This window comes from Ambystoma mexicanum, chromosome 3p (genome assembly GCF_040938575.1).
Source record: "Ambystoma mexicanum isolate Mex_15411 chromosome 3p, UKY_AmexF1_1, whole genome shotgun sequence".
Taxonomy (NCBI): Eukaryota; Metazoa; Chordata; class Amphibia; order Caudata; family Ambystomatidae; genus Ambystoma; species Ambystoma mexicanum.
In genome coordinates this window covers 341,455,225-341,473,419 of record NC_090925.1, presented here as the reverse complement: position 1 = coordinate 341,473,419, position 18,195 = coordinate 341,455,225, and the positions used below count along the sequence as shown (strand labels likewise).

The 18,195-nt window shown below is 44.1% G+C and overlaps 1 protein-coding gene across 2 annotated transcripts in view; it reads right to left on the bottom strand.

Annotated features, from left to right (window-relative positions):
• The window catches only part of TCF15 (transcription factor 15), a 285,116-nt gene that overhangs the window by 239,870 nt on the left and 27,051 nt on the right, over positions 1-18,195 (bottom strand). The window contains exon 3 of one of the 2 annotated variants that reach the window (XR_011304250.1): positions 4,211-6,066. The exons of the other annotated variant lie outside the window; for it this stretch is intronic. The gene's annotated coding sequence lies outside the window, so the exon portion shown is untranslated. Of the gene's footprint in view, positions 1-4,210; positions 6,067-18,195 lie in introns of those variants that run through there. 2 annotated transcript variants of the gene reach the window in all.

Below are 18,195 nucleotides of genomic sequence, written 5' to 3'. Positions count from 1 at the left end.
ACCCACTCAAAAAGCCCACTGCTAGTGGAGTAACTTTGCTGAAAATGTTGGGGGGGGGGACATGACAGCTGAAAAAAAGGTGCCCTGGCCAAATGAATGGGGACAACATAGTGTGCCATGAAAGTTGGGGGGGACAAACACCCCTGTCCCCCCTAAAATTACGCCCATGCCCGCCACTGCCACCCACCTTAGCTTGGTAGCTCCAAAGTGCGTCACAAGGAGGTTCCGGGTCGTGCATAATAATCACTATCCAGGTTTTGTCAGTCACCAGCTGACAAACCGGAGACATCAAGGTCCACAAGTGGCCTCCCATAGTTTCAAAATTGAAAGTGTTCACAGAATTTGATAATCATTTCAAATTTGTGACACCATAGAGGCAGAACACGTGCAGGACTGTCATCCAAATGTCACCGATGTGGGGGAACAGCACGGCACACGTTCTGGTATTTTGTATGTTGTAGAACTGCGCAAGTTGCGTTCTTTGGAATCTTTGCAACACGTACTAACTAATATTTAGCTCTTACTAGAGCTCCACCTGCAGAAATTGAGATTTTTGGGAATCTTTGTAAGCTCCGCAAGTTGGGATTTTGGTACTCTTTGGCGCACAGACCATAGGGTGAATACACGTCCTGTTTTTGCCGGGTATTTCCCAGAATTGGGTGCTGTGTCCCCCTTTCTCGAAAGTATTTTTTATTTGAAAACCCACTCCCGGTTTTTGTTAGTAGGTCTTCAATAGCTGACTGCAGTCAGGAATAAAACATTTCACACAGAAAACATGCTGTATTTTTAAGAGAGTGATAATTTGTGATAGAATAAACACATATTATAATCAATTTAACAGTAACACTTAAAGGTAGGCCATCCCTGGGAGGCCTCTAGCCACCATCCTTTAAGGTATATGCTGTGGCGCTAACTAACTGCACCGCAGAGGCTACTTATGCAACTCATTCAGACATTATAAACCCGAGCACAAGCTCCATTGTGTTGTTGGATTGGTACGGCAAATGCATGACACTAGACCCCCTCCTCCCCAACTGCTATTGAACAGCCACTGTCACAAGTTAGTCCTACTTTTATATCAGTTACCCTGTCCCGGTTTTGTATCTTGAAAGTTCAGCACAAGTTGTTCATATAATCGCTGTGCCTGAGTTGTAAGAGCGCCTCATTTCTTTAATGAACAGTTTGATGAATTATTTTCTGCAACCAATAATTGCACGTCACGCAATTGGTGCTGTTAATTTCAACACACGCACAATTAGGCGCATAGTTTTAAATAAATAGGGCGCTCTTATAACTCAGGTACAACAATTATGTGTATACTGTTTTAGTCTAGTCCAGAAAAGCTCGTCATTGTTTATTTATATCACGCTTAATACCCAGAAGTTTCTAAGCTCTGCATCGTCTTGCTCCCAAGGCGAGCACGTTGCCCCTGAGCTATCCTCCCGTGCTGGTGCTGCCCACATTGCAATTATGAGAAGCAGTGAGCTGCATCAATTATGGGACGCAGCCCCGTTGGCAATAGCGCCCAATGGCTCTTGCAGAGATGTTCTTAAGCTGCGCCGGTTGTGGTCTATTCCTTTTTTTTCTGTGCATATGTTTTGAGTTTTCGATGAGTGCAAAGCTTGACTACACAAGTTGTGATTTTGGGGTCTTTCGGAGCTGCACAAGTGGTGATTTTTTCAGTCTTTGCAGAAATATGACATGCCCGAGTTGGAATTTGGGGGTCCATTGATGAGTTTGACTGCACAAGTTATGCTATTGTCTTTGTGCAGTTCAGAGTTGCACACGTTATGGATCATTAGTTCTTTGCAGAGTTTGACAGCACAACTTGCGATGTTGCGATCTTACTAATAGCGAGGCTATGCATGTTGTCATTTTGGGGTTCTTCTTAGAGCTTGACTGTGCACGTTAATTTATGGGTCCTTGGGGTGTTTAGAGGTATGGAAATTGTGATTTTGGGGTCTTTGTAGCTTCGTGGTGGCACATGTTACAGACTATGGGCCTGATTCAACAAGTGTATTTCAAAGGGAAAACCCCATTGGAAAACACTTTGCAAATCAGGCCCATGTGGGTCCTTTGCGGAGCTGGACTGCAAACTTTGTAATGTTGGTGTCTTTGCAACTCTTACCGTACCATGAGTATTCATTTTGGGGGCTTTGCAGCGCTCAGACCAGCAAAGGGTATCGTTTATTTGTTCTCTACAGAACTTGGCAGCCCAATTAGTGATTTTTTTTTGGCCAGCTTAGGGCTGCACACGTTGTGAATTGTGAGTCCTAGCAGAGCTGCATGAGTTGTGATTTTGTGGTCCACACTGAGCTTGGAGATGCAGAAGTTGCACTTATCAGGTTCTTTGGAGAGCTCAACACTCAGTTCTTGGTCTTTGCTGATCTCAGTGCCACACAGGTTCTTTAAGCTTTTGCTTGGGATCCGTTTTTGACTTGGACTGAACTTCCACCTATGAACATGTGGTTGTATGTTGGCTCTGGTCCGTGCATTGCGTTGTGCAGAGGGGTGGGGAGAGGTGTCACCTATTCGAATTTGTGCAACGACGTAGCCATCAGAACGTACCTGATAGGGTCTGACCCGAAGGCAGCGCTTTATGAGGGAGTCAGAATTAAAGAGGGGCTCCAGCTAGGGGCGTGGCCCAGGTACACGTGAGTGGGCCTCCCCCGCCACTCCACCCATCTTTATTTTCACCATACCGCATAACTAGAGCCCCCCCACTTGCTTACATGGGGGAGGGCTGTGTGATAAATACTGCAGAGTCCTCACAGAAACCAATACGCCGTTGTTGCAAAGTCATTTTGTATGAAAAAAGAGTGGGGAGAGGATGTAATGGGTTGGAGGTTTGGGAATATTAAAAATAATGATAGGGAAGAGGGGACTGGGAGAACCACCCCCCCCCCCAAATAAGAAAAGAAAAATGTCGATGGGGTTTTCGCCAAAAAAGGTTCAGTGAAAAACCCATCAAAAAATAACATTTGTTGAGAGAACCTAGAAACCCTGCCTAAAGTCTCCTCCCAGGTGACCACGGGAAGGCAGTCGCTACCTTATCCTAACACTGGGGGTGGTACTAGCCGGTTGCATCAACTGGGAGGAGAAGGACACCAAAGGAATGGGATGACTCAGTTCAGAAAGACGCAGTATTCATCCTCTTTGGAGGATGAGACGTACATAATACCGGAGTACCTAATGGCTTGTTGTCAGAGTAAGGCTTCCCTTCCTAAAATTACCCAAACTTTGAGTTGTGAAGTCCCTTATGGACTACCTAGAAATGGTATATCTAAGAATGAGAGAATTGCTACCATTACTTCTGACGGTTTTCCATCTTAGGTTGGAATTATAAAACCAAAAACCAATCATTCATTCCTTTGGAAGCTTTTAGGGTGGCCTGGAAAGGTGCCCATGATTATGAGTGGTTCATGTTGTGCACACCATATGGCTAACTGGGGATGGCGGTGAGCTGGGTGCCATGTTATAGTATCATAGGTATCAAAATGTAGTTAATTATTGGATGGGATATGTTACTTTAGTGTTCCTGCTGGTATAAACATTGATACATATTAGTTTGCATGCATGCAGAAAGATACATTTATAAACACACCAAATGTAAAAACATACATATAGAATAATACAAATACACAGGGAATTCATGTATCTCACAATTGAATCAGAAACACGATAGTTGGGACCCGATAAAAAAAAGTACTTTGACTTTTAAACTGACTTTGCCAGGTTTTCGGAAGGCAGAAGGCAGGTGAATGAGCAACTTCAACCTTCACGGTCAGTACAGCTGTAGAAAATAGCCATGAGTTTTTAGGGTCTGATAAATATCCTAGATAGTTGATGTAATCTCCTGATGCCTGAGTGTGTGATAGACATAGTTTTGTTCCTTATTTTGGTCAGTGTAAAAACGCTGGGGGAAGCCAGTGCCTAAGACTATTCAGGAGTTTCAATTGTGCGATGAAGTGGGAGTTTTGTAGATTGGAAAGTTTCAATGGAACGGTGACCTGGGGATTGAGATAGCATCAGTAGCTCAAAGAGAATTCATCCACCCAGCCTTTCTCATATTTGTATTTGTATTTATTTGTTTATATAGAGCTTTACACCAAAACGCTGCTCATCGCAGGGAATATTAATGCGAGCCATGTGCAAATCAGAGTTAGAGTTTAAACGGCTTAGGCCAGTTATTGCTAGTAATGAATTCTATGTCAAGAATGGAGGCGAGCATTATGCTTAACTTTCTTTACTCATGCTCTCCAGCAGTTACAAAACGTACAACAATGTATCCATAATAAAAACAAAAAAAACTTTCAACTTTCTTCCCTCTTTTTTTCTTTCTTTCTGGACTACAACTCCCTATGTCCAGTCTTTTTCTGTAGTCCACTTAGCACTCCCTGCAGCTCTTGTGCCACTTACTGCAGGGTTCCTTCCTGTTTCTTTCCTGTCCTTTGGCAAGTTAAGTAGCTTTCCTTTCTGTGGAGAACTAAATGGTTCAAGTGTTTGATTTATTTGAGTACAAATATACATATGTATTGAGCACAGTGTAGTTTATTCTGTAGCGCAGCGCTGGAGTGTCGGTGTGCAGTAGGCGGCTTCACAAGGGACTGAGTCCCTCGCTCGTTGTAGCATGAGACAGAGCCAGGGGACCAGGAGCACGATCCGGTCCTCAGCCTGCAGCACAATAAAGAGAGCTGGAATCTCAGCTCTGGGCCGGGAGACATGACCGCCGTCAGGGGCGAGAGGGGTCCGTGAGACACTCACCTCACTTGTGGAGAACCGCCAACGTGGAAAAAAGGACTTACAGAGCCACTGTACTCTGAGGAGGAGCTGCACAGGCGTGACCCAGTAACGTTTGCACAGTGCAGACGGCTCCACAAAGCTTCAGCTCTACGGGACTCAGATTAGATTTATGAAGAGGATTAAACATTTTTTTATTTAAATGCAGTCAAATTGCTGATTGTACACATCAAGGCAGTGCAGCCTGCTGCAAGCATTAGCTGCGAAAGCCACCAGCAGCTGCAATCAGGAGGGCAGCTTGCCCCAGCACTGTATAATATAGGCAGCAGAGCCAGGCAGGGACACCAGTCAGAGCAGGGTAGTTCCCCAAGGGAATGCAATTCAGGCTACAAGTACAGACGCTAGGCATGGGTGAAACAGTACCTTACCTAATTTAAGAGAATGCCAGAGTACGAAGAGGACAGGTGGCATGAGGAAGGCGAGCAGAGGGAAGACTCAGAGCTTGTCTCAGTTTTAAAAGGGTTCTAGGAGACTCCCTCGCCCTAGCTGTGGCACAAAGGGTCAGGCCCCTTCAAGATCGGCTTGACTCGCTGGAGTCCCTGATTGGGAGCAGCAAGCAGAACAACGCAGGAGTTGAGCACAGAAGCACGGCCAAAACACATCCTCAAGTCGAGGGGCAAGATTAGGGGATCCAACGAGCCAAGATAAAAGGGAGAAAGAGAGTATCCCTGAGGCGTCCCATGCATTTGAGAAGCTCAGAGAGGCTTTTATGTGAAAGTCAAAGGTGCCAAGCCTCTAACCCCCATCCCCAGGGGAAGAGAATATGGGAGTCACAGACATGGTGTCAGGAAGCGATAAGTCAGTTCCGGCGATCTCGCCAAACAGTCTGACCCAACCCCGAGTGGGGAGGAAGAGGCTCAGAAAATAAAATCACACAAATGACACAGAAGTCGAATTGGCAGATATGTTTGACCCAGAGACATCATTTGGGGTTCACCAGGGGTCGCAGCTGCAACCCCAGGGCCATAGTTTTCAACCCCAGGGTACTCCCTTGCTACCCCAATTATTGAAAACAATAACAAACAAAAAAGGTGTGGGAAAAAAATAAAATCCAAAAAAAACAGAAGCTCCTGGTGTGGGGGGGGGGGCGCAGTCCCTGCGGTGCAGACCCCCATCCCCGCCAGGTCTGGGGGGTCTCTGGCCCAGTCACATGCCACGTTCAGCTACAACTCCTTCTCCCTTGGCTTCCTCCCTCTCGCAGCTTCCTAGTTCTTGTTTGTGAGCAGCACGGAGGAGTCGAGGGTGGCCCAGAAGGACGGACTGAAGCTGCAAGAAAAAGGTAAGAAGGCTTTAAAAAAAATCTGATGTGTACTTTGCATGTGTGAAGTGCGTGTCAGATGTATGTATGTGAATGGTGGGTGAATGAGAAGTAATGTGATGTGATGTGTGTTTTTGAATGTTCTGGGTGGGTGTGTGCCTGTGTAGAGAATGCAATGAGTGGATGTAAGACAAGGTGTGCGTGACTGACTGGTGGGTGAATGAGTATGAATGTGGTAGTGCGTGTTTGAATGTTGTGGGTGGGTGGGTGTGTGCCTGTGTAGAGAATACAATTGGTGGAAGTAAGAGAAGGTGTGAGTGAGTGACTGGTGGGTGAATGAGTATGAATGTGGTAGTGCGTGTTTGAATGTTGTGGGTGGGTGGGTGAGTGCCTGTGTGGTGAATGCAGTGTGAATACATGTGAGAGGGGATGTATGGGCGAGTGACCGACCGGTGGGTGAAAGGGGATGCATTTGTGCATGTGTGTATAAGGCCCTGGGAGACTGAGGATCACTAGAGCAGTTTTTACACATCCTTTATTGACTTTGCAGGTTTTGCTGGTTTTTTTCAGGCAAAGCCAAGTTCATGTGTGCCATTACATGGCTAGACTGGCATTTTGGTGCAGTCATTCTAGCCATTGCTTACTGTGTCATGACTTTTATTACTCGCCATCTTTACAAAGGCAAGCATTAGAAGTAGTGTTACCTCGCTAGACAGATGTTTTGGTGTAGCTGCCTGTATATTTCTTTAATGTAGCATGACCTTTTATTAACTGGGCATATATGATGAATCAAGCATGATAAGTGTTCTTATGGGTCTAGACTGGCTTACATTGGGACCTGTTTGGCAGGTTTTCATATTGCCACATGTCACATTTAATGGCCAAACCAATGGGAGTATGTTCTTACATAGGAGTACTGGCATATATTGCCAGAGCCAGTTCTGAGCCCAGTGCCAGTCATGATACCATTAAAGAAAATCTTAAAGCGAATATGAGCATGGTTTTTTATGGGAATACTAGCATATGTTGGTGGAGCCAGCATGGAAATGTATGGGACCAGCCAGCATGAACATGTTTTTTATTTTCTGTGCGCCTACTACAAGAGACTTAGTAAGGTGAGCGTCCGTGTTTCACGCATTATTTGGAAATCACCACGCAACAGACGATTATGAGATTACACGCGTCTGATACAAATAGACAACATTACTTTATTTATCTACAGACCCCGTACCATATATATTTGCTGGCAATCCCTTCAAGGCCAAGCAGAAAACTCTGGACGTTCAAAATACCCACCCTCAATCTTTCCCGTGTGGACCCTCACAGTCTGCATTTAAAGCAATGTATTCCTTGCACGCCCATACGATGAGGTTTAGTAAGGTAAGCACTTTTTTCTATCATCCGCTGCTTCTAAATCTTCACAGACTAGACTAATCAGAAAACATAATAGTTAGTTAATAATACAGGCAAACTATTCCCTTTTTTCATCAGATTTTGTATTAAACCAATGCGCTGGCAACCCTCACACGCATTACTGACAATAGTATGAGTGTGACTGTTCCGAAAACTAGATAGGTAAGCTTTTAAAAACATTTTTCTTTTTTAACTTCTTGGTCTAAAGCACTTGCTTTTCAAAAAAGATGTTCCCAAACTATTGTGCAAATAAAACATGAATCTGGAATCAGAATACCAATTTGAATGGTTTACAATGCACCTTGCTAGTCACCAACAGCAGTTTAATACGCTATTTCATTATTCTAATTAAACTTTCAAGCAATTGAATCCAAATTCAATTTACATTTTTGAGGCTTGAGTCACACAATATTAACCTTTTTCTCCTTGGTCTAGATATGTGTCCCAAACACCATTTTGGGTCCCTAGTATTAGACCATGCAATACATTAAGTCCATAGCCTATTCCTTTTGCTGAACGCCTGCATGGTTCAAACCAGCAGAATTAACATTCACCAACTCTTTTTAATTTCAAGGAAATGTATAGACCAGTGACTTTGAGAAAGTGAAATAGGTCAACGTTGGACTGACTATTTTGCCTGTTGGTATATGGAGGTTGTCCGTTTTGATGCAAACACTCTACAGTATACATGGCACAGGGAGCAGTCGTTTTCAACAATTGACTTTGTTTTTATATCTCAGAATCTCTTACAATTATGTACTCCCCTCATTTCAGTTGACTTGGGATTCAGTGATCACTGCTTAATTGCCTTAGAACTAGAGTTGCTATGTGCTCATCTTTACGCAGTTCCAGAATTGGCTTTGGTGGAAATAACGCATCGCCCGAGTACAATTCACTGGAATACATTTCTGTGTCAAAAGCTTGTGAAAAGTCTGGAAAGGATTAAATTATATGACCCTCTGATTCTGCACAAGACATTGAGCCACATTACGAGTCCGGAGGTAACCTGCCGGTTTTTCCGGCTTGCTTACTGCCGGATTCGTATTACCATTCCAACTCCGTGATTCCCGGAATTACCGGGGCATTACGACCCTGGTGTCCCGGGAATTCCGGAGGCGGAATTCGGTCCTATGGGACTCAATGGGAATGGGGATCATGGAAACACTGGCACCATCTCGTGATGGTGCTGGTGTTTCCACATCCGCCTGCAGGCGGGCGGTGTTAAACCCGCCAGGTCAGACGTGGCGGGAAGGACACCTCCGCCTGCAGGACTCCGAATCACCCGGTATGGAAATAACGGCAGCGGCGGGCTTACCGCCACCGTTATTTTCATACCGGGTGACTCGTAATGAGGCCCACTGTCTGGTTGGAAAGATGCAATAATCATATTATTCAAGAACAATTGGCCTTGCTCATGGGTACACTTCAAACTAAGCAGAGTACTCATTCTCACCAATTTGACCAGTATATTGCCTCTTTAAAAAAAACAAAAACACAAAAATTGGCACGGCAAAGGGTTTCTGAAGGCAAATATCTTATAAAAATAAACAAATTGTGCAGGCTTATACCTATGCTTGCCGCGGCCATCGTTATCTACTGCATCTTTCTGATAACCAGAAAAGTGTCAGATATTTATGTAAACAGGATACTAAATCAATCTGGCACCTGTTTAAGAATTCTGATTATGTGGACAGATGTAAACTACATAATGGTAATTCAGCACAAACATGGTCTTCGTTCATTTCTGAGACATTCATACTCCCCAATAACCATCTGCATCAACATTTTATAAAGAGAAAATTATCACACTTTCCACGTATCACTTGGATCATCGCAGATGTGATATGGGCTATTGGCAAACTTAACTTTTCGAAGGCTGCTGGCCCTGATGGTATTCCAGCATGTGCACGAAAAAATGATGCTACATTTTGGGCTAGAATCTTGATATTGAAATTTGAAAACATCTTTAATACCACCATTATCCCCTCTTCTTGGCACACAGCATTGATAGTCCCTACATATAAAAAAGGGAATCACGATGAGCCGTTAAATTATAGGCCCGTAGCGTTAACGGATGCATTTTACAAAGTTTAGACTATTTTGCTGCTACAAGAACTTGAAAACCACATAAAAACCATGATATTTTATCCCAGAATCAAACAGGATTTAGAAAACAGATGGGCACGGCAGCTAATGCAACTGTTCTGTCACATCTTTTATTCTCAGTAAAAAAAACTCAGCTGGTACACTCTATATGGCCGCATTAGAGCTGAGCTCGGCTTTTGATTGTGTAATTCGTGATTTGTTATGGTGTGAAATGCAAAAGTGGGGTTTCCCTGAGCTTAATATTCAGTTGTTGGCATTACTACACACAGATACCTACTTTAAAATTTGAATTAATCAGCAAGGAAACGTAACAGAGAACATTCGGACTTGCAGAGGCGTGAAGCAAGGTTGTAACTTTGCTTCGACTTTGTTTAATCTATATCTGGTAGACATTGATCGTATTTGGAGTCAAATACTTTGTTTCCCTGCGAACATTGGCCATTTAAAACTAAATTGGTTGGCATATGCGGCTGACATTGTGTTATTTGACAGAAAATGCCTTTTGGACTCCAAAATAAATTGCAACCTTTTGCTTCCTTTGCACACAATCACAATCTGCGCCCTAATGTAGCAAAGTCAAAGATCCTAGTATTTTCGGGTGGGAAAAAACGGCCATGTTACAACTGGACCTTTAACAATATTGCGCTGGAAAGAATTGCAGCTCTAAAATACTTTGGATTTGATGTTACAAATACTTTCTCTAAAAACACTGGTTTGAGTTCTCAGTAGCAAAAATGCATCCTCTGAAGTCTCAATTAAGGATTATATTTCACAAATACTGCAAATATTCATTAAGTCCTACCATTCAATTTTATTTGTTAACAATTGAAGCTTGTTGTATGGGTTGGATTTATGTCTTCATGACATCGATCAGATTCTTAACACTTTGCAAGCACGATTATGGAAGCAAACCTTGGGTCTGGGTTTATCAAGCTTATCTTCACGTTTTCTGTGGCGTCATGAACATGTTTACCAAAATGCCAGATTCCTCTAGGAATTCTATTTACATTGAATTTGCAAAGATGCTTCAACTATAGCATCCACTATCTGTCTTACTCTTTAAGAAAATAATGGAATGTGCATTAGTGCGTATTGACATTACTGAAGAAGATATTATTATACGTGCTGGCTATGCCAAAAAAAAAAATGGATTGGGTGGAAGAGAGGAAATTGATTCCTATGATTTATATCAGGAATTCGCACATCATTCACACAAAAGGTTACCAAGACTAATGTACATTGAGTGCTTCCCTGATGCCCTAACTCGTGATATATATATGCAATTTCGTATGAACCAGTTGCATACGTTAGAATGAATTAAACATTGGACATCTGCTGTTGGTGAGGGATGTAGATTTTGTAATGTGAAGTCTCAACCAGAATCCATTAAGCACCTGCTTATCTATTGCAGCTATTTTGACAGCGACAGAATTGTATGTTTGGGGGAAAGGAATGTTATTAGTACCAACTTCTCAAGGGAACCTCTTTGGTCAAAATGTATGAGTAACCGCCTTTAAATCATTTATGTGTGCATTGCGACGATTTCTCTTTATAATTGGAGCAGAACTGCTAGAAAAAAAAGTATTGCGTTGCAACTGAATGACTTTAAACATACAGGTCCTAAGGCGCGGGGGGCTTCAAATGGTGAAATTGAGCCTCTAAACCAATTCCTTTTGTTTCTTTCTCTTTTATCATTGTTGTTGTTTTATTTGTGATCTTTGCTATGTTGAGTAGATCGCAATAATCTACATGTTAAAGACAAAAATTTGATTTTAAGTTGTTTTTTTTTTCTCGATATTTGTATCTCATGTTGTACTTTTTTTTCATACACGTTTTATGGTGTGAAAAATGTCTTGTAAACTGAAACACACGGTATTAATTTAAAAAAAAGAAAAAAAAGAAAGTGCCTTTCAATGTTTACCTATTCAAGGACATAGACAATGGGTCACTCACCTCAATACCACAAATACCACAAACACTATTCAGTATTTACTTTAGAAAATGGCTAGCTTGTTCACTAATGTTTTGACAGCATATATGAAACAAAGTGTCACTTATAACTATCTAACCTATTGCTTTCTCTCTTTCTCTCCTCTCCCCTTCCCCCCTCCCCCTCTCTTACCGTCCATGTCTTTTACATTTCTCTCTCTATCTGCACTGAATTGCAACACATGTAACAGGTTGCTTCGATGTATTGGAACATATAATGTGTTGATCATAAATGCCCAGCCCTGATGACGACCTTAGTAGGTTGAAGCACATGTCGGCAGTTATCATTGTCCTTAAATTTGCCCATTTCCATTTCTTACTTTGAGGCAAATTCTCAAATTGATGCTCATGTCTGTACCTTTTTGGGATCTTAACTGAGAGAGTTAACAGTGTCTTAAATCCGTTTATTTTCATTTGATATTCTGAGGAAAACTTTCCAATTGAGGTTTTGTTAGAAACTTCTGGGATTCCAATTGATTATGTAATCCAATGTTTTTGAATGGCTAACAGCCTGGGCAAACCCATGTATGTTGACTTTGTCTCAAGCATCAATTCCACAGAAACCATTAGCGTAATTTTCACATCTTTTCTGACTGTTCATCACAAATAAATAGAGCCACACAGGCAGAAAACTGAATCTGTATTGTCTCTTTTGAGCACACAAACAGAACCCAGGTGGAGAGCGCAGCAAGCAGAGGACAACATTTCTTATTGTTTACTTTGTTTTTTATACTGGCATATATTGCAGGGACCGGCATGATAATGCTTTGGGAAATGCCCTGTGCACCTTTGGTGACTTGCATCTATTGTAAATGTTTTCATGATTTACCCTACACTCTAAAAAAGCGATTGTTGGCCTAGTACCCAAATTGTTGGCCTTTCACCCACATTTATACAGAAAGTGTGCTGTGTAATGCACCATTTCAACCCATTATTCAAAACATTTTCTCAAGGAAAGGGGAAGAATCCCCTCTGACTCCTCCAGCCCCATTTTTGTTAGTTTGGGCAGCGTTAATACGCTCGGTCGCAATTACGTACTTGTGGCAAATATTTACAGCCTCCAAAAAAACAACTCACTAACACCACCCCCTTTTTCTACGTTACGTGAAACATATAAGCTTTGATTAAAAAACATATTTACTTCTTCACTTGCAGTAGTGCATGCCCCTGCAGCGGCATAATCATTATGGACATTGTGCACACGGGGTACTCCAGGCCGGCCCGGGGTGTGGAGTGCCCTGTGCTTTGTTATGGAGCTTGGGGGAGACCCCGCAGTGTGGCTCACAGAGAGACCCCCAAATGTTGTGCTACGCCCTTATCTGACATAGGAGTAGTGTGCAGTGTGTGCATAGAAGTCTGTCAGTGAGTCCCCGGGTGAGAAGCAACTAGTGGGTATTTTCAATTTAAAATAAGCATGTGGTGCCACAGATTTGTGTGTGCAGCACTGATATTACATTAAATGGTGGGGGCTTTTTAAGCCCTCTGGCACTCAGTATTACGCTTAGATAACAAAAACTATGGGGAGTCTTGGGTATAGTGAAAGAACCGTTCCCAGGTATTATACTCCAGCAAAGGTAACATTATCAGGTGCACTCTTCTGTGTGCACGCAGACCAGTTTGATAGGTTTCTTCTATCATAGTGGTAGCTGACTCATAGATACATTTATAACCAAGGAATATTGTTGATACTAAATCCTGGTGAATGATTTATTTTCAGGCCTTGCTCATAAAGCATTTTGCGCCTGGTTAAACAGCAGCACACACCTCTCCAGGTCAGTGTTTTTTTGGCTTGCTTAACACAGCAAAGCCACAGATACCAAGTACTTCTCTGTCCATTGATCTATAGATGTTTCATACACTAGCTGTAGCCTGCGCTAGAGATTTTGGTTACCCTGTTACAAGTATGCATTATGTATGTTTTACGTATAGACCCCACATCGAATATGGAAAATGATATTCCCCAAATGTGTGATCGTGGACAAATCACGCCTCCCTCTGTGCCTAGTTTCTTATACCTGGCTGAAATGAAAGCACCTGGAAACACAGGTGCTAGCCGCAGCTGAAAAATCTGAAGGCCGTTTGCCATCACTTCCTGTGATGTCACTTGGGGGTGGGGTCAAATGGCATCACTTCTTGTGATGTTATCAGGGGGGGTCAAGGTTCGTGTGATGTCACTTCCGCTACCCCTGGCATTTTGGTGAAATTACTTCCCTAGTTTGACCCTGATGTGATCAGGCACCTGAGGTCATCAGAATGTCAGAATGGCTAAATATATGGTGCAAAGGCTCTGGAAGCCTTTAGAGAAAGAGACAAGATGAAGGATAAAGCCGGAGTGCCCGCGCCCAGAGTTCGCAGGGAGAGTGGCAGAGACCCCAGATCTCGATCCAAAGATGCTTACTTTTGTCACCAAGTCATCCAAGGATATGCGCAATGGCATGGATCGTTCCTGGTGCAACTGCCAGGAGAAAGTTCTCGATTTGTCAGGTTCAATCGCAAAGATCATGGACCTGGCAGAGAGGTCCAAGGACACCGGGGAGCCAGTAGATACTGTAACGCTGGCCACCTGGGTGCAAAGGTCAGTATGCTTACTCAGTAATGCAAACTGCCCCCTGTCCTCAGAGCGACGGAGGAGCCTTCTAATAAAAATTGACGGCAAGCTTGGGACCTTGCCACCTATGAAGCGGGGGCAGGTGTGCAAGGCCTGTTATTCAAAGAGGCCTTCGTGAAAGAAATGGGCAAGTTCTTGGGCTCAGGCATCCATATAAAAGATTATTTCCCGGCAGAGTTTTTGCAGGGACCGTGCGTTATAAGGGGTCGCCAAGCCGTACGTCAAACCTTGCAGGGAATGCCCCAAGGACATAGAGCCCAATATTAAGAGTCCAGACAACACAACTCCTTCCAAGTGAGGGGACAACCAACCATGAACCGCATGTGACGCGGGTATACCAGATTCCAGTCCGCACAAACAGGTGAGGAGTGTGGGGAATGAGTGCATTATGCTTAAGCTTGTGGCACAAGCTATCCAGCGATGCCTGGGTTTTAGAGACAACAGCAGGCTTCAAGGTACAGTGTCCCGAGCAGTGCACGGTTCCTCCAAGGATGATCTTTTCACAGGAGGCGGAGAGCATCCGTCAGGAGAAGCTTACTCAGCATAGCGAACAAATGGGCAATAGAGCCAGCAGCGAAGGTCAGGTTCATCAGCAACCTATTTCTAAGTGCAGAGGAAGGACAAGGTGAGGCCGGTGATCCATCTGAAAAGCCTCAACGAGTGGATCCCCTACAGGTATTTCAAGATGGAGGGCATCCATTTCCTCAGAGATATTCTCTGAAAGGGGGATTGGTTGGCACAAATAGACTTGAAAGAAGCTTACTTGACGGTGCCGGTAGCGCAGAGAACAATCCCTTTTCTGGGGTTTCTGTGGGGCGGAAATGCTAGGCCGTTCAAGACGCTGCTGTTCAGTCTCTCCTCTGCCCATTGGGCATTTATCAAGCTCACAAGGCCAGTAGCAGCCGCAGCCAGGGAGAGAGGCATATGCATGATCATCTACCTGGACGACATCCTGCTGCTAGCAGCAGAGAAGGAGATGCTGCAATCGCAGACCCAGTGGTTGGGGCATCTTCTAGAGTCACTAGGGTTTCAGATCAACCGCGAGAAGTGAGAACTGGTCCCCAAGAAAAGAGTAGTGTTCCTGGGCTTCAAGGTAGACACCAGGAAGGTGATGCTGAAACTTCCAACACAAAAACTTAGACAGCAAAAAGGAGATCAGAGCATGTCTCAGGAAGTAAGTGATATCTTTGAGAGGGCTGGCGAGAGTAGTAGGCCTGCTAGCATCCTCAATCCAGGTGATATTCCTGGAGCCCTTACATTATCAGGCCCTTCAAAGACCGAAGATAAGACACTTCAGTCAGGGGTTAGGGTATCACCAGCTGGTTCCCTTAGATCAGGAGAGCCATTCAGAGATGCAGTGGTTGCTTTAGAACATAGAAGCCTGGAACGGGTAAGTGATCTTTGGCAATGACGCTCTGGGGACAGATGCTTTTCTGCACCAATCTGGAGGCACGAGGCACTTTGCCTTTCCCCATTTTGCAATAATAGCCACGAAAGTGCACAGGGAGCAGGCGGAGGTGGTTATGATGGTCCCAGCCTGGAAGTCGCAAGCATGCTTTCCAGTTCTCATGGAACTTTCCTCAGATTTCCCTCAGACTCTTCCTCAGAATCAGGACCTGATCCGAGACCCGACAGGTCAGTGTCATCCTCTGAGGATGAAGGGTGCCATCTCGTTGCTTGCCACCCAGGTTTCAGGGCTACGTGGAGCATGCTGGGCATTTCAGGACTCGCTCCACAGCTCATCAAGGAGTCCTAGCCTCCATCTACACTCCAGAGCTATGACGCAGCATGGTGTATGTGGGAGTCCTGGTGCCGTCAAATTCATCCCATTTCTGCCCCTATAGTCCAGGTGCTTAACTATCTAGCAGCCCTTGCAGAAGAAGGTAGAGCATTCAGGACTCTGGGAGTTCATAGATCAGCAATCTCAGCAGGACATGACTTGATAGACAAGAAGCTAGTTGGGGACCACCCAGCAGTAGTGAGATTGCTGAGAGAAGTGAAGATCCAATTGCCACCGACACACATATCTGTGGGATGTCAACAAGGTGTTAGAGCTATTCCTATGCGGGTCCCGCAATGAAGAGACATCGCTAGTGTAGTTGTCTGGGAAGTTAGCCCTGTTGCTGTGTCTGGTTTCATGCAGATGGATGTCCGACGTCAGGGCATTAGAAGTAGATAGAAAACTGTTCTTCCCTGAGGGAGTAGCCTTCAATTTAGTAAGAAAAACAAAGACCAATTCCAAAGTCATTTCCTACCCGTACTTGCCTGGTTAGCCCAAACTATGTGTAACTTCATGTATCAAAGAATATGAGCGCAGGACAGAAGAACTTAGACCACCCGGGATACCCAACTGCTTAGAGCGAGAAGAAAACCCCTCAAAGCAGTGACTTCAGCGACTATAGCCACGTGGGTCAGAGAAGTGATGGCGCAGGCAGGGGTGGATCTATCCACATGTGGAGCGCATTCAGTGAGTGGAGCGATGGCTTGCAAGGTTTTCTCAGCAGGAGGGAGTCTGCAAGACATATTGCGAGCAGCAGATTGGTCTAATGATTCCTGCTTTAGAGCTTTTTATTTTAAGCCAGTAATGCCAGTAGCAGCGACAGTTGTGAACAGCTTTGAACAAGCAAAATGCTCGCCTGTGGCCTTCACATAGAATGAAGATTGCCCAGGCGTATACGCGCAGGGAGTCTTGATTCTATTAAAGACACAGAGGAGAGCATTACTCCCACCCGGCATATGCTGCAGGGGGATATGAGATGTTATTATATTGCGCTCTGTGATGTTCTGATTTGTACACATGTGGCTGCGTATACCCAGCCTAATATGATGTTTGTTTTTCATGCAGGGGAGGAGCAGAAGAATGATTGAACGCTGCAGATTTCAGGAGGGAACAGGTTTTGAGTTCAACAAGGAGTTGTCAAAGTTGGATAGGGTTCGCAGTTGAGGGGCAGACCACAGATTCCAGTTGGCCTAGTCTCAATGACAGTTTGCGTTTTGGGAGTGTTTAGAGCAGTTCAAGAAAGAAGAAGGCATCCTAAAGGAAGTGACACGAGAGGTGCAGGGAGTGCTAAGTGGACTGCAGAAGAGAGACTGGACATAGGGAGTTGAAGTCTGGAAGAAAACAAAAAAGAGAAAAGAACGTTGAAAGTTTTTATTTGTTGTTATTATGGATTACATTTTGTACGTTTTGAAACTGCTGGAGAGCATGAGTAAAGAAAGTTAAGCATAATGCACTCCTCCGTGCCTTTAATAGAATCAAGACTGCCTGTGCTTATATGCCTGGGTAATCTTCATTATGTTTCAATACCAATGTTTAACCATGTGCTGACATCATGACCTAGTACGGACAAATCCTATGAAGAGGTGTGTTATGAATATGAACTGAAGATGACCATTAAGATAAAACTAGCCAATGAAAATGGGGGAAAGATGGGATTTCTTTGATGAGGGTTTTGTCCAATCATGCTTGGGGGGATGGATTGCAATAAAGTATTTGGGAGTTTTATAACAGTTGCAAAACTGCATAAAAGAAGTGAACTGATGTGGTTTGTTGAGACTTGGGCTAGTTTGGTCCTGCAGCACTATCTAACTGCTCCCCGGAGAATAGTACAATAAACTTGCTTTATGTAAAACCGTGTACTCCCTTCCTTTAGTAGTGGGCCTGTTTGGGTTAAGGTGGTTAAAGGCCCATCCACAAATTTGGCGAGCCAGGGTAGGAACCCAGGCTTTCCAAGGCATTTGGGGTCTTCTGTCCACACCTCTCATCTGCTGCACCTCACAACGTGGACCAGTCTTCCATGCACAGTGAAAAAGAGGTCTGCCGATGCAATATTGGCAAACGGTTTGTCTGCTCGCCAGAGATGTGGTGCTGTGGCCTAGCTGTGCAGGACGACTTGACGGAGCACCTCATCGGAGTTCCTCTGGTTCCCGTGAGTGCACGTTTGGGGTGTAATGCAAGGAGGCAATAGGGGGAAAAGGGGTTTTTCTTTGATTTACAGGGTTTTGGAAAGGGTAAACTTGG